At 54.1% G+C, this 15,779-nt stretch overlaps 1 protein-coding gene across 1 annotated transcript in view; it reads left to right on the plus strand.

Moving 5' to 3' along the window:
* Positions 1-15,482: 15,482 nt before the first annotated feature.
* The window catches only part of LINGO1 (leucine rich repeat and Ig domain containing 1), a 207,583-nt gene continuing 207,286 nt past the window's right edge, over positions 15,483-15,779 (plus strand). The window contains exon 1 of the mRNA XM_032174744.2: positions 15,483-15,764. The gene's annotated coding sequence lies outside the window, so the exon portion shown is untranslated. The remainder of the gene's footprint in view (positions 15,765-15,779) is intronic.

Genomic DNA, 15,779 nt, shown 5'->3' on the forward strand with positions numbered 1-15,779 from the left:
TTTTGGGTCCTGAGCCCCAGCTCTCTGTGAGCCCAGGCCCCTAAGCCTAGTTCCCACCCCTGCCTACCCCACCAATGGAGCAATTTCTTGATTAAAAAAATCAATGAGACTGCACATAACAGAGCCAGCATCACCTCCAAATGGAGAAAAATCCAATCAATCCATCATCCATTCCCACTACCAAAGCCACTAGCAGCCCACCTACGGCCTAGTTTGGCCCTTTCTGGGGACTGGGGCCCTCCTCCACCACAGAATGTCAATCAAAAGGGTCCACTTCCAGCCCTGGCAACATAGTGACCCCATCTCTATAAAAAACAAATGAATTAAGGCTGGGCACAGTGACTCACGCCTGTAATTCCAGCACTTTGGGAGGCTGAGGTGGGCAAACCACTTGAGGTCAGGAGTTCAAGACCAGCCTGGCCAACATGGTGAAACCCCATCTCTACTAAAAGTATAAAAGCTGGACACAGTGGCACCCACCTATAGTCCCAGCTACTCAGGAGGCTGAGGCAGGAGAATTGCTTGAACCTGGGAGGCAGAGGTTGCAGTGAGCCAAGATTGCACCACTGTACTCCAGCCTGGATAACAGAGCGAGACGCTGTCTCAAAAAAGAAATAAATGAATTATCTGGGAGTGATGGCACACGCCTGTAGTCCCAGCTACTCAGGAGGCTGAGGTGGGAGGATCACTTGGGTCTGTGACGTGGAGGCTGTAGTGAGCCATGGTCGCACAACTACACTCCAGCCTGGGTAACAGAATGAGACCCTGTTGCAAAAAAAATTTTTTCTGAAGGGCCTACTGAGGATGGAGAGTTGAGTAAAATCAGTGCCTCCTCTGCCCCCAGGATCCTGGTGTCTTGCTCTTCACAACAGCCTGGTGTCCTCAACTGTGCTCAGGCCAATTCAGTCTGGTGGAGCCCAGGAGGAAAGGGCTTGCCTGTGTTCCCTGGGCTGCAGGAGGGATCAGCTCACTGACTTGGGGCAGCAGGAGGAGGCCTGGGCTGAGGTCAGAGCCCACCCACTTAAGACTCTGTCCCTTCTGAGCCTCAGTTTCTACATCTTTAGAAAGGGACCATGATGCCTGAGGCTCAGATGAGAGTGTATGGAAAGGGTGTCTTATTCCCTTTGTGCCACACTAACAAATACCTGAGACTGGGTGACTTATAAAGAACAGAAACTCATTTCTTACAGCTCTGGAGGCTGGGAAGTCCAAGATCAAGGTGCTGGCAGGTTTGCTGTCTGGTGAGAGCTGCTCTGTGCTTCCAAGGTGGCGCCTTGAAGGCTGCATCCTCTGATGGGAGGAATGTGATTTCTTTTCATGGTGGAGGAGTAAAACAGGGTGATCTCACACCCACAAATACCACAAGCCTCCACTTTTTTTGTTCTTTTGAGACTGAATCTCGCTCTGTTGCCCAGGCTGGAGTGTAGTGGCACCATGTGGGCTCCCTGCAACCTCTGCCTTCCAGGTTCAGGCAATTCTCCTGCCTCAGCCTCCCAAGTAGCTGGAATTACAGGTGTGTGCCACCATGCCCAGCTAATTTTTTGTATTTTTAGTAGAGATGGCGTTTAACTATGTTGGCCAGGCTGGTCTCAAACTCCTGACCTCAGGTGATCCACCTGCCTCGGCCTCCCAAAGTGCTGGGATTACAGGCATGAGCCACTGTGCCAAGACAGCCACAAGTACTTTTTTAAAGGCCCTAATCCATTCATGAGGGCAGAGCACTCATGACTTAACCACCTCCCTAAAGGCTCCACCTTTCAATATTGTAGCACTGGGAATTAAGTTTCAACATAAATTTTGGAGGTGACAGAAATACTCAAACCACAGCAAAGGGGCTCTGGGAACTGGGAAGTGCTGGGCCTGGGTCTAGGCACCCCTCTATGGCTCCGGAGGCTGGGGATGGAGAAGACCCAAGAAGTGACATGGGAAGATTCAGAAAGAAGGGGACGGTGTCCAAGGTGGGGAGCCCTGTGTGAGCAAAGGGCTCACACTGTGCTGATATCCACTGAGCCTGGGTCAATGGTAACATCTAAGAGCAGAAGCAAGATGTTTGGCCCATACGGTACTTTAAAAAAATTGAATTAGTGGCCAACCTTTAAAAAATGGGCATTTTCTGCACAAAGTCTGAATTTTGGCTTCTCTTGAAAAATCGGGAGGCCTGGTAGCCCTGAGACTGTGTGCCCATGTGGGGTGGCACTTCCCTAACCCTCTCAGTGGGCCCACTTCCTCTTAACTGCCTAACTCCTGGGGGATAGGTGACACTTGTGACCCGACTCTTTCAGAACATGTTAACATTTTCTGATGAGTCTTTCTCAGTGGCCCAGTCAAGTGAGTGGCCCGTGGTCAAGTGGGTGGGAAGGAGGGCACAGCTGCCTCCTGGACCCCTCAATGCACACTCCCTCTCTATTTCCCACTCTCAGCCCTGGCAGTGTGCTGGGTGCCTGACTCCATGCCAAGCAGGGAGCAAGGAAGAAGTTGTGCCTTGGGGGTGACTGCTTTTCCTCTCCAGGAAAATCTAACACCTTGACCATTACCCACATGGCATTTGCTCTGAAGGCACAGGGAGCCAGATGGACAGGTTCTCCCAGAGCAGGTGTAAGCAGTGCCAGGCCAGGCATTCCTTTTCCCCTTGACCCCTCAATGTGGGTTTCAGGCAGAGGTGCTGTGGCCACCCTGTGGGGTCAACCATTTGGGGCAGGGCTGGGATAGCTGCTCTCATCAGGCTACAAAAGGGCAGACTGGAGTTTCCAGATTCACCCCTTCTCAGCTGTGTGACCTTGGGAAAATGCCTTGACCTCTCTGAGACTGTTTCCTCATTTGTAAAATCTCTACTTCCACATGCTGTCATAAAGATCAAATGGGATCAAAAGTGTGTAAGAGAATGGCCTGGTACAGGTCAGGAACACAGTTGGTACTCAGTAAGTGTTTCTGAAAGGGGGAGTTGAAGGTCCCCAGATCCAGTGGTGGAGCCAGCATAGTTAATGTGCAATGAAGACTGATTAAGAAGGTCCTGTGTCCCAGCTCGCTGGGGCTAGATATGATGACAAGAGTGAGGGGCATTTTCCCTGGGCCTTGCCCCTTCTGAGCTGGGGTAGCTGGGAGAATATGGGGGTGAGGAAGCAAAGAGAAGAGGCAGTTTCTCCTCTCTCCCTACCCCCCACCCTTGTTGTGGGTGCATAGCCCTTTCCCCATGAGCTGGGCCCCTTTCTTAAATGGGGAGGGCCCCTGCCTTCTTCAATAGCTAGAATGTGGCTGCCTGGTTTCCAACTGGGATGGGGAGCCTGGGGGCCCAAAGAAGTGGGGTGTGGAGGAAACAGCTGGCTTCATAGTCAGTTTGTCATGGAGCCACCTTATGGGGCTGCCCCTCCAGGACCTCTCAGTGCAGCCTCTCTAGACCTTTACCTAGTTTTAGCTTGAAAGCACAAGAGGGACAAGGATATTCCAGGTCCCCCAAGGCAGGGGGCTTTAGCACAAAGGGGATCTCCGAAAGGAGTTGAAGGCCCTTGGATCCAGTGGTGGAGCCAACACGGTTACTCTGCAATGGAGACTGATTAATGAGGTCCTGTGTCCCAGCTGGCAGCCTCTAAAGGGAGAGCTTCCTCCCCTTTTCCCAGAACACTGCCATCTGGCCACCTAAGATAGCGATGAAGACCACTGCCTTCCTCCTGAGTGTGCTTTCTGGAGCTGCAAGTTGGGGGGTGCACAACAGGGTGTGGTTGCTGTCCCAGAAGAGGGGGCTGCCCAGGGCAGATGACAACAGTGGTAGTGATGACGATAGCTGATGACATTTACTGAGCCCCATGCTAAACACCTCCTGCTGCACTCACCCCAATTCTGGGGTTACAGAACAGCCCATCTCATTAACGCACCTCCATTACATGGAAATTCAGATGCGAATGGAGCCATCCACAGGGAGGAGAGAGAGGTGCGTTAATTTATGAACTTCGCAAAGGGACCCTTCTTGCTGGGGTGGGGGGATCTAAGAAACAGCTCCCCCTGTGTGTTTAGGGTAACAGTCCATGTCCAAAATGTCAATTTTCCTGCCTGGATTTAAAGAACGTGTTTAGAGAACCAGGTCAGCTTTAGGGTCTCTAGACCACTGGCCTACAGCCAGGAGAGGTATTTCAGAACCCTGAAGAGCGCCTTGGACTCCAGGAGGTGGGTGGAATGAGGAGGCTGTGTTTTTAGAACTGGCTGGTGCTGCCAGGCGAGGTGGCTCACACCTGTAATCCCAGCACTTTGGGAGGCCGAGGCGGGTGGATCACCTGAGGTCAGGAGTTTGAGACCAGCTTGACCAACATGGAGAAACTCCATCTCTACTAAAAATACAAAACTAGCTGGGCATGGTGGCACATGCCTGTAATCCCAGCTACTCGGGAGGCTGGGGCAGGAGAATCACTTGAACCTGGGAGGCGGAAGTTGCCATAAGCTGAGATTGTGCCATTGCACTCCAGCCTGGGCAACAACAGCAAAACCATCTAAAAAAAAAAAGGGGGTGGGGGGGCCTGAGCCCTGAAGGAACATGACTTGCCCAAGTCATTCAGTGGGTCGGCCTCGCTGCCTGGGGCTATATCTCCTGAAGCAAAGGCAAGAACAGGAGCAGCCCAGCTTGCTGCTTTGTGCCAAGTCTGCAAAGACACAGGTGTCTTATTTTCTGCATTCTAGAAATTGTGAGCAAATAGTAGCTGTAAGTCAAATCTTATCCCCAACACCATCCTGCATGGCTCTGGGCTTGAGAGCAGCTCTAGGTTGTTTTTATAGGCAGGATGTTGAATGATTATAGTCACAGCCTCTGCAACCTCACTGCCTGAAATTAAACCTGGACTCTGCCACTCAGGCTGTGAGACTTCAGGTGCATTAAGCACCGTATGCCTCAGTTTCCTCATCTATAAAATGGGGATGATACTCACTTCTACATGTTATTGTGAGAATTAAACATATATATATATATATATATAAAACTTAGAGCAGTGGTTGGCATGGACTTATTGCTGTAAAAATGTTATTTTTAACCCCAAGCATTCTGCCCCAGCTCTGATGCATGGCCAGGTTTTTCCCACGGTACCCCTGCTCTTACCTCCAGGGTCAAAGGCTGGGAATAGGCAGATAATCCTTGGGCTCGTAAGCCATTGGAGTGTCTGCAAGGCTGTCTAAGGAAGTATTAGTTTGGGAGACTGGAGGCCCCACTGCCCTAGGCCGGGGAGTCTGGGACCTTGAGGAGATGCTGGGCCTTGGCACCAACTTCCCCGTTCTTTCTTCTTTTTTGTAGTGGTTCCAAGCATGGTCTTTAGAGCCAGGCTTAAATCTTGGCTCTGAGGTTTACAGGCCATGACCTTGGCGAGTCATAATTAGCCTCTTGGAGTCTCATCTGTGTATGGGTCTAACAGTACCCTTGATGTGGTTGTTTAGAGGATTACAACGAGAAAACGTAGTGCAGGCTGAGCACGTGTGCATGCTGTAAGTGCTTCATAGTCGTGGCTGTCACGTGGTTGTTCTCCTGACGTCTCTGTCTCACTTTGGGTCTCTGCCACTCCCCTCTCCCTCCCAGTGGGTGAGGCTCTCCTTCCTTCTTCTTGACTTCCAGGCTTGGAAGCACCAGAGAACTTGGAGACTTTGGATCTGGCCTGCCCAGACTCAAACCTCAGGGAGCGAGGCTTTTAGAAGACAAGATCGGGGGCTGGTCTCTTGTGGCTCATTTCTTGTGACCTCACTCCTTCTCTCTGCCTTGTCTTAGTGTCAGTGCTCTGGAGTTCTGGACAACTCCTTTGTGCCTTAGCCCTGGCCAGACACCCCTCTTTACTCCCAGCTCTGCCCCATTCTAGGAGAAAGTGACAAACATTTACCTTACTAACAGCTCAGATTTGACAAGCATGAACTGAGCAGGTTGTGTGCCTTACCACGTGAGTTAGTTCATGTATAATCAGCATTTAATTAGCATCTACTTTGTGTCCAGCATGGTAGGAAGCACTTTATACACATGTTCTTGTTTAATCATCCAGCAGCCTCTAGAAGTGGTTATTATTACTAATTTCATTTCTTAAATTTTCTTAAAAAATTTTTGTGGATACCAGGTGAGTCAGTCAGATATGATTATACTTTTATCTCACAGGGGCGGACAATGAGACCCAGAAAGTTTGGGTGATGCTTGGGCCTCATGGTGGGGAACCTTGGAGCTACAGGGAGGAAAAATTGAGCTAAAGCTTACGAAGCACTTGGCATCATGCCCAACATACAGAAGGTGCTCAATAAAGGGGACTAGGCCAGGCGTGGTGGCTCATGCCTGTAATCCTAGCATGTTGGGAGGCCGAGGTGGGCAGATCACTTGAGGTCGGGAGTTCGAAACTAGCCTGGCCAACATGGTGAAACCCTGTCTCTACTAAAAATACAAAAAAATAGCTGGGCACCTGTAATCCCAGCTACTTGGGAGGCTGAGGCAGGAGAATTGCTTGAGCCCAGGAGGTGGAGGTTGCAGTCAGCTGAGATTGTGCCACCACACTCCAGCCTGGGCAACAAAGTGAGACTCCATCTCAAAAAATAAATAAATACATAAATAAAAATAAAAAAATAAAGGGGACTAAGCCCTGTCATCCTGGATGCCCCATGGGACCCTCAGCCTGGTTGACTCCTCTTTGTGCCCTCTTTCCCACCCTTGTACAAGCTCTTCCATTGGTCAGAGAATGTATTAATTTGCACTTGGGTCAGACGCAGCAGTGGAATTTCAGTGAGAGTTGGGTGGGGAGACACAGAGGGTGGCCACTGGCTCCACGACTGAGGCTTCTCCTCGCTTGCTCCTGCGGGCAGATTCAAGCAGGACTCCCAGGAGCCGGGCTGCAGAATCACCCATGATGATGTGGTTCTAGATACTGTGATGTCTCTGGTTTCATGAACTCTCACTGGTCGACTATTCATTCTGCCCAGGAACTTGAGCACAACCCCACTCCCTCGCTCCTTCCCTGCAAACTCTCTGGGCCTGGGGTGTAGGGGGAAGTGGGCCAGGGCTTCAGGAAATCTGTTCTCTTTCTGCCACTGTCACAGGGCCTGGCCTTGACCAAGATGCCAACCTACGTTGCACAGAAGACCTAGCTTCTCAGTTCAGCTCTGCTATGAACAATTCACCATCAGACCCAGGGCAGGTATTGACCCTCTTTGAGCCTCAGTGTCCTCATCTATAAAATGGGAGGGGAGAACTGGGTGTTCTTTGAGTGTTCTCCCAGCCCTGCCATGCAAGGCAGTAGAGAATCCCCGTCCTCCCCTCTGCCTGCCCCATCACGGGGTATGTAGCCAAGGACAGGGACAGAATAGGATGCAAGGAATGAGGCAGGAGAGAGGGAGAGTCTCAGATGACTCCTAACTCTCTGACTTGAAAAACTGGTAAACTCAGGTACTGTTTACTGAGATGAAAAAGGGGCAAGGGTAGACTTGGGGAGGGATGATAAGTTCAGTTTTGAATCCACTGCATTTGAGGTGCTCAAGGGATGGGCCTAGGCAGCCAGCACAGAGCGGGGCTGGGATTTGAACCAGGGATGTCTGCTTCAAAGGCCATGCTGTCTCTGGCACACACCACATGCAGAGGGTGAGGTGCACAAAGTCAAACTACTGAGGGCCAAGGAGGGGCCAGAGAGAGTTCATGTTCAGAGCTGGGAATAGTAGAGGTGGGGAAAAAAGAAGGCTTCATCATGGAGGGCTTCCTGGAGGAGGCCATTGACCCTCGCGTTTTGAAGATACCAAGAGAAGGTGAGTCCTGAAGGAGAACAGTTGGAAGGGTCCCTGAAGGCTATACCCAACAAGAATATGTGACTTCCCCGAGGTCACACAGCTAACAAGTGGCAGGGCCACGGTTCCAGCCAGGCCTGCCTCATTCCAGGGCCTCTGCTGTCAACCTCATAGGACAGTGCTCTCAGGGATTGGGCCCTGGCAGCGGGAGAGAAGCCACAGAGTTGAGGGGAAGACTTAGTCTCTCTCAGGTCAGGCCATCTTTCCCCAGCCCATGCATGGTCAAGTTCCAAATAAACAAAGAGACAGCAGAGCTTTGACTCTCAAAGTGGCAGGACACAGAGCTAGGATTGTTCCAGTTTTAAGACAGACCTGACTCTAAGTATAGGGCCGTCCATGAATGTAGGTAGGCTGGGCAACTACTCAGTACCTGTGGGACGAGGTGCGCTTAGAGTCTTCCCTGCCCCTTAAACTGCTCTGCCACCAAGTCTGAGAGTCCATTCACACACCCTGACTTTGGAACAGACATTGTCCAACTGGGCTCTTCCCCAGGGGAACATATTTTTGGCCCTACTCATCTCACACAGAGGGAACTTACTAGACACTTTTCTCCTAGGCGGAAGGGGTGGATGATCCTGCAAGGGGACCCTCTCTCCCAGCTTTGCAGAAGGCCAGTCTGCCATGCAGGGGACAGGCTCGCCTGACAGAAGGGCAGGGAGCCACTGGGCACACCAGGCTGCAGTAGTAGCAGCAATGGTGAATGCCAGCAGCTCACAGCGAGTGTGCAGTGTCAAATGGGGTGCATTACTCTCCCTGCAAATTAAAAATTAAAATTAATCAAACACTCAAATTGATTTCCTTCCTGTCTGTTTGCTCTGCTGTGCCAGTCAGATGCCGGCCTGCCCACCCAGCCCAATATATCCCATCCTCATGCCAGAGCTGGACAGCTCAGGCAGCTGCAGGGGTCTCTGTGAAGGGCCTGGGGGAACCTCAGGTACCTCATTCCAGCCATGGGAAATTGGGTAAGGGTCAAGCCAGCCAGACTCGTGACCCTGAGACCCAGTGCAGGGTTTGGAAAGGGGGGCAGGCAGAAAGTGAACATCACTCCTGTCCAAAGGTAACACCTATGTTGGGCTGGAAGGCAGAACTCTAGAGAATATTCCTGGGGCCATCATTAACTGATGTCATGAGCCTGGGCAAGTTTTGTTCTCTCTCTGACTTGTTTCTCTGTCTGTGGAATGGGGAGAGGGGGCAGATGGAAGAGGTCCCTGTGGGTTCCAGTGCTGGCCTGTGGGCTGGGCCAGCCTTACCTGGGGACTGACCTCTCCCACCCACCTTCAGCCACCTCGGGGCCCTGGTCTTCTCCTTCCCCAGCCGGGACCTGACCTGCCACTTATCAGCTGGGCAACCTTGGGCACAATGGGCACGTCATTTAACACCTCTGTGCCTCAGTTCCCTCATGGGTAAATGGGGATGATAACACCAGTGTGGGCAGGCTGGTTCCCTAGAAAGCAGACTCTGAGGGAGATCCACGTGAAGGCAGGCAGGATGGGGCCAGGGGAGCTGGGCCATGATGCCATTACAAGGCAGACTCTGTGAGGAGCTCTGGATCCAAGCTGTCTCTGCAGAAGTGTTCTGAGATGGGACAAAAGGGGCAGCCTTTATCCCATGCTTGGAGCAGTCATTGGATGCAGCTGTCCCTAGAAGGGTAAGGCCTTGGGCAAGGAGGCTCTCTCTTCAGCCTCCTCGTCAGGGGGAGGGTACTCACCTGAGGCCTATCAGCTCTGGCATCCCTGCAGCAGGGGAGAAGGCCACTGCCCAGAAGCCCCTTCAGGCTGCAGCACTCCTGCCCTTCCAGGGGCAGCTGCATCCAAAGACTGCTCACAGCAGGTGTCCGGGTGAGGGTTCCCTGGAACAAGGTTGTGAAGCCTGGCAGGGGTCAGCTCCCAGGAAACAGTTAATCTGCTGAAAAGGCCTGGGGGTCCCCTCCAGCCCCACCCCACTCACCATCCTGCTCCTTCCCCAACAGTGGAGGTACTTTCATAGGTTTCTTTCTGTGCTCATGCTGGTCCCTCGTCCCTCCCTCTCTCCCTCTCCCCGCTCTTCTTTCTTGCATTCTTGCATTCAAACACGTCCATGTGGCCAGCACATACTCCTTGAACCCCTGCATCGGGCCAGGCCTGGGCTGGTGGGAGTTGAGGACTCAGAAGGGACATGGACCTAGTCGTGCTTCCTCCCCCAGGGTACTCCCCATGCCCCAGGCCCTTTTCCCCAGCCCAGTGAACCATCGCCTCTCGCCTCTCTGGGAGAGCCAGATTCCGCTGATGCCTGCATAGATGCGTCGCCAGGCCATCCCTTCCTCAGGTCCAGGCTCCATGGACTCCTGACTCTCAGTTCTGTGACACTGCTGGCCTCCAGGCCCCACCCCAACACAGTGCCCACTCCAGAACTTGGAACCTTGGCCTTCCTCTGTGTGCATGGCTATCCATGTGCCTGTCTGCCCACAGCCTGTGTGTTCCCTGAGGATAGACCCCATGGGCCCAGCACAGGGCCCACCGTGGTGAGTGGGAACTGCATGGCCGGTCAGTTCCCCAAACTATGCATAATCCCAGGTCTCCAGATTCCCACCACCCACCCCCACCCCACTCCTCGGCCTTCCAAAGGGCAAGATCAGTCCTATCTCTATCTCTCAGTAACAGGCAAGGTCCACTCTCTGCCCAGAACCCTGACACCCACAGCTCCTGCTGCCCTGCTGCCTCCAGCACCACCCTTTCCTGAGGCCCTGTTGTGTGACTGTGCTGGACTGCAGGGATCCAGCGTCCAGATGGCCATAACCTTGCACCTTGGTTTATTTATCTGTACAATGCGGATAATCCCTGTTCCTGCTTCCCTGGGCTGTAGGGCGCCTTCCCTGAGAAGACACGTACAATTAGACTTGCGGACAGCAAAGCACTCCCCACGTTTCAGGTAGGCATGATCAGTATAAAAAAAGCTGATGTGGCAGACTGTGGATTGACCTGGGCCCTCTCAACAAGCTGGCCTGGCCCCTGCTCCATGAGCTCAAGGCCCTGTGCTGACCTGGGGACAGCACCTTCAGGGCCATCCCCACCTCTTTAGGCAGGGCCCTTAACAAGGTAAGGCAGCCTCCCAAGCAGAAACTGCAACTCACACAAAAGAAGAGGCCCCTCACACAGATGGCAGGGTGCAGTGTCACCTGGGAGGGAGCAGCTGCTTTCTGAACCTGTGAGGGAACGCAGTGGGGGATGGGAGATGGCACCGCACACAGTCCTGCTCCCCTGGACCCACCCAGGCAGTCAAGGATGGGGTGAGGTAGGAGGGCTTGCTGTGGTGGCCTGGGCCAGCCCCTTCTGTCTGGAGCCTCAGTTTTCCAGCTGTTAATGGGCTCTATAATCTTGTCTCTGCTCACTGGTGCCCACGACGGCAATACAGTCCTACTCAGGGGATGCAGCTGGCTACAACTTTTCAGGGAATGTTTTATGGGGTCAGCTGGTGTGTCTGTGGCCCACGGTGGTGCTGACTTCAGGGTCTCAAGAAGATGCTTGACAGGAAGGAGCACTCCGGCAGAGTAGCTGATGGTTATGACAAGAATTCCAGTTCCCACCGTCCTCTCCTGTCCAGGGAGACAGGAAGAGTAGAGAATGACACCCTTCCACAGCTGGAAAACCAGAGGCCCAACAGTCCAGCTGAGCACTGACAGGCCAACAGGGACTCCCGGGCATCTGATGCAGTTGCCAGGCTGATGGTGGAGACATGGGTGAGGGTGCAGGTGAGGTCTGGAGTGGGGAGACGAGGAAAGCTTCCCGGAGTGCCCTCCTTGGGAAAGGCCAGGGGAGGCAGGCTCAGGGGTGGAGGAGGGATGGGAAGGCATAGGCCAGCAGCAGGCCTCAGGCAGCCCCTCTGCCCACTGCAGGGCCAAGGCCCTGGAATCTGGCCTGGGTGGAGTCATGCTGTATCTTCTCCATTCCCTCATTACAGGCTATGGACGAGGATCAACCAGAGATGGCAGAAGACGATCAGTCCATTCTTTATAGTTCTGGGGGACACGGAGGGGCAAGTGCTGCCCGGAGGCATCCAGCTAGCATCTGACGAGAGGCGGGGCCAAGGCCTCCTGCTCCGTCATGAGGCTGCCCACTCAGACTCCCCAGGATGTCTCACCTTGTGCCAGGTCCTGGGCATCAGAGAAGAGGGTGGAAGTGGTCCCTGGGTGCAGAGCGGTGGGCCGGGAGGTGATAGTTGGAGGAACAGTGGCAGCACTGTCCTCTGCTTTGAACCTCCAGGGCCAGCCCAGAGCCTCTAGGCTAAAACCCCAACTCCTTCCTGGTCCCACTAGAACCTATTGTCCTGACCCATGCCACCTGCACCCCCATCTCTAATCCTCTCTCTTCATGCTCTGGCCACATGACTTTTCTCTCTTTCTTCTCACCATGGGGACTTTCAACACGTTATTCCCTCTCTCTGGAGTCCCCACTTCTCTGGGTCATTGTCTACTCCACCTCTGGTGCTACGTTGAATGTTGCATCCTGCAAGAAGCCTCTCCTGACTCCCTAGTCCAGACTAGACCAGGTCCCCACAGACCTTGTCACAGCACTTGTCCCAGTTGTCATTTTACATGTTTGCATGGCGGTTTGGTTTCTTCCTGTCTCATCTGGAATCTGAGGTCTCCACCATGTATTCCCCATGCCTGGCACAGTGTGTGGCATGAAGTAGGCCCACAACACATGTTCATGGAAAGAATAAAGAATGTTAGCTCTCAGTTCAAATCCTGGAACCTCTCCCTGAGCCTTGCTTTTTTCTTCTCTGAAATGGGAATGATAACACCAAGATTAGCGTGAGGGTGAGCCAATGAATGAAAATCTCCTGGCCACACTCTGCCAAGAGTAAAGAGAAGGAGGGAGGAGGAGAGAGATCGGGTGCTTGACGCCAGCTGCTTAGGGATGGAAGGACTTGAGACATGTGGAAACCAAAAGTTGATGGGGACAGGTGGGGAAAGACGTGGAGGTGGGGAGATTGGATGTGTTTAGAGACGGCAAGGAGACAGCCCAGCTGGGTAGGGCATTTCTCTGAACCCTTGGTGACCTACTTTTCAGCCTGGCTTAGGAAACCAGGGGGTTTCAGAGGAAGTGGGTGGGAAATGCCCACTGCCTCCTCGAATTCCATGTGGGCCACTCTCAGTCTCAGCTGGACCTGGTGTGATGATTAGATCTGGAACACTGCCAAAGTTCTCCATGACTGGCCCATGAAGATGGCCGGAAACAGCAGAGCGGCCCTGGGCAGGCCTTTGTGGGGAAACTGACCCAGCCTCTGTGGTGGGAAGCAGCCAGCCACCAGCCCCTGGTAGAGGAGCTACCTCCTGGAGCTAGCTGCCCAACTAGTCTTGTTCCTGGTCCCTGCCCCAGGCCCCCAGCTACTACTGCTCTGGCCGTAGAGTGGGCCTGGTCATTATTCATGCCACGCCTCTCTGTAAAGCCTGCTGGAACGAAGAGGTGGCAATAGCCTCTGGCCACCAGCACAAGGGCAGGACACAAGGGGATCCCAGAGCAGCCTCTGCACATGACTGCCTTTGTGCAGAACTCCTGGATAGAGGGCCTAGGCTTGGACTTGCTGGGGAAAATAAATGACATAGACTTAGGTTCGTCATCCCTGTGGTGCATACCTGCTTGCTCCCATACTTACGGAAGGAGTTAAGGCTCAGAGAAAGTGTGCCACCTATTTGAGTTTGCACCTCATAGCTGGGCATAAATTCCCAAGCACGGACCCAAAGGCTGTGTGGCTCCCAAGACAGCAGAAGTAAGCGGGAGATCTGGATGGTGAGAAATGGATGGGGATGCAGGATGAAATCGCTGCTCTGCATGGATGTCAGAGACTCTGGGGAAAGGCTGTTTGTCTCCGTGTGGCTTCCCTAGGGCTCACCTGGAAGCCCTGGGAAGACTCCTCAGGAGGCGTGCTGAGCCAGAGCAGGCAACAGCCACGAGCTCATCTCCCTTGAGACCCCCAGGAAGTCTGGTAGGGAGGTAGAAGGAAAATGGCCAGGGAAAGAGGGAGAGGGGAGACAACAGGGACTTTGGGATGGGCCACAAAGCCAAGCTTTGTGGAAGAAAAGACATTTTCTTCTTTTCTTTTTCAAGACACGGGGAAGAAAAGGCCATTTGCCGCATGCCCGCTGTGTGCTGAGCCATTCCTGAGCATCGTCCCTCGTGGATTCTTTGCCAGTCACGTTACTGGCAACGTATTTTTATTCCCATTGTACCGAGGAGGACACTGAGGCTGGAATTGATACTGGATCTGCCTGATACCAAAGTCTGGGGTCTTCACAGGGTACCTTCATGATGGGTGGGTACAGGAGCCTGGCCCTTCTGGACTCACATCACAGCCACAGCGCAGCCTGGGCTTCTACTTCCAGCTCCGGACAGCAGGGGGAGGCTGTGCTGCGTCTGGCTGTGGATATGGGCGCAGAGGTTGGGTCTGGGCTTAGAGGGGAGAAACAGAAGATGGGGTGGCCTCTGGCAAAAGCTGCTGGGTTTGGGAAGCCCTTAGCCATACCTGTGATGGCTGAAAGGTGGGGGTGGGGGCTGCTGCCTAGATTTGCCAAGCGGCAGCTCTGCTGCTGCCCCAGAACAAAGTCGAAACTCCTCACATCAAGGGTTTATATTTTCTCTTCCCTCCAAAACACCCATCACTCCATTTCCCACTTCCAGGTCTTTGCACATGCTCTTCTCTTGGCATGGGATACCCTTCCTGTTCCTTTCTGCCTGGCCAATTCTTACTCATCCTTCACTACCTGGCTTCAATGTCACCTCCTCCAGGACCTCCTCCACCCCCCATAGCTCTATCATACCTCCCTTGTTCTTATTTTCTGAAGGTAGGAATGTGTCCAAATCATCTGTGTCTCCAGGACCTAGCACAGAATGGGGCACATGACAGAAACTTCCTAAACAATGGGCAAAATGCATCCCTCTGCAGGGTTGGAGAGCAAGGGACAGCCTGGGTGGGAGTAAGGGTGGGGAGGGGGCCCTGAAGACGAAATGCTCACGTGCCAGACTTGTCCAGGATCAGGCTGACCGGGAGCGTAGGGGTGCACTTTACTTCCCAGGGGTGTCATGAGGGTCCAGGGAGACCTTGGATGTGAGAGAGCTCTGCAAACGGTAGGTCCCTATACTGACTCAACTTTGCCTGGTTCCCTAGTTCCCCTGACGAGGCAGTTGGAAGGAGGAGGCAGACCAGTCCTGGTGAGTGTCCGGGGTGGCAAGGATTGCAGTCTCAGCGGTGGCCTCAGCTGTCACAGGCAAGGAGGTGGGACTCTGGGGACTGAGGGACTACCTTGGGACTCCCCCTCCTATGGGGACCTAACACCATATCAGAGCTGGGCATGGGCTCAGAAATGATGGAAGCCATGCCCTTCCAAAGGGGGTAAACTGAGGTGCAGAGAGGGGTCGGCATTTGCCCAAGGTCACACAGCAGGAGCGGGACGCCAGCCCGTGAGCCCTGTCCTCCCAGCATGACAGGTGTCTTCACCTGGAGTTCAGACTCAGACGGCAGCTTCCCTGACCCCCCTCCCCGGCCACGCAGTCCAGGGCGCTCAGCCTACACCGCCGCACACCCATTGTCGGCCCAGAGGCTTGGCCGCTGAGCGCCCCCTGGATGGCGTGGTCCGGGCAGCTCCCGACCGTCCTTCTCCTTGACTCACCTCCAGCCCCGAGGGCCGGGCTCCACGGCGGCGGACAGGGCGTCGCCCGCACGGTCCCGGCTGCGCCACCTCCCCGGACTGTTCCCGCGCGGCGAGGTCCCCTCCCCGGCGCCCCCGGGTGGGGCCGGTCGAGCCGGGTGCGCTATCCCTTTAAGCCCGGGCGAGATGAGAGCTGTCAGCGGCAGCCGAGGCTAGCGCGGGACGTCGCCACCCTAGAGCCAGGCCGGAGCTAGCAGCCGCGGAGCCGCGGAGAGCGGAGGGGGCGGCGGGTCCCCTCACCGCCCACTGCGCGCTCGAACCCTGGGCCCCGCGAGCGGCGGGCGGCACCCGCTGTAATGCGGAGAATGTGAGAGGCAGCGCA

Source organism: Hylobates moloch, unplaced genomic scaffold, assembly GCF_009828535.3.
Source record: "Hylobates moloch isolate HMO894 unplaced genomic scaffold, HMol_V3 SCAFFOLD_14, whole genome shotgun sequence".
Lineage (NCBI taxonomy): Eukaryota > Metazoa > Chordata > Mammalia > Primates > Hylobatidae > Hylobates > Hylobates moloch.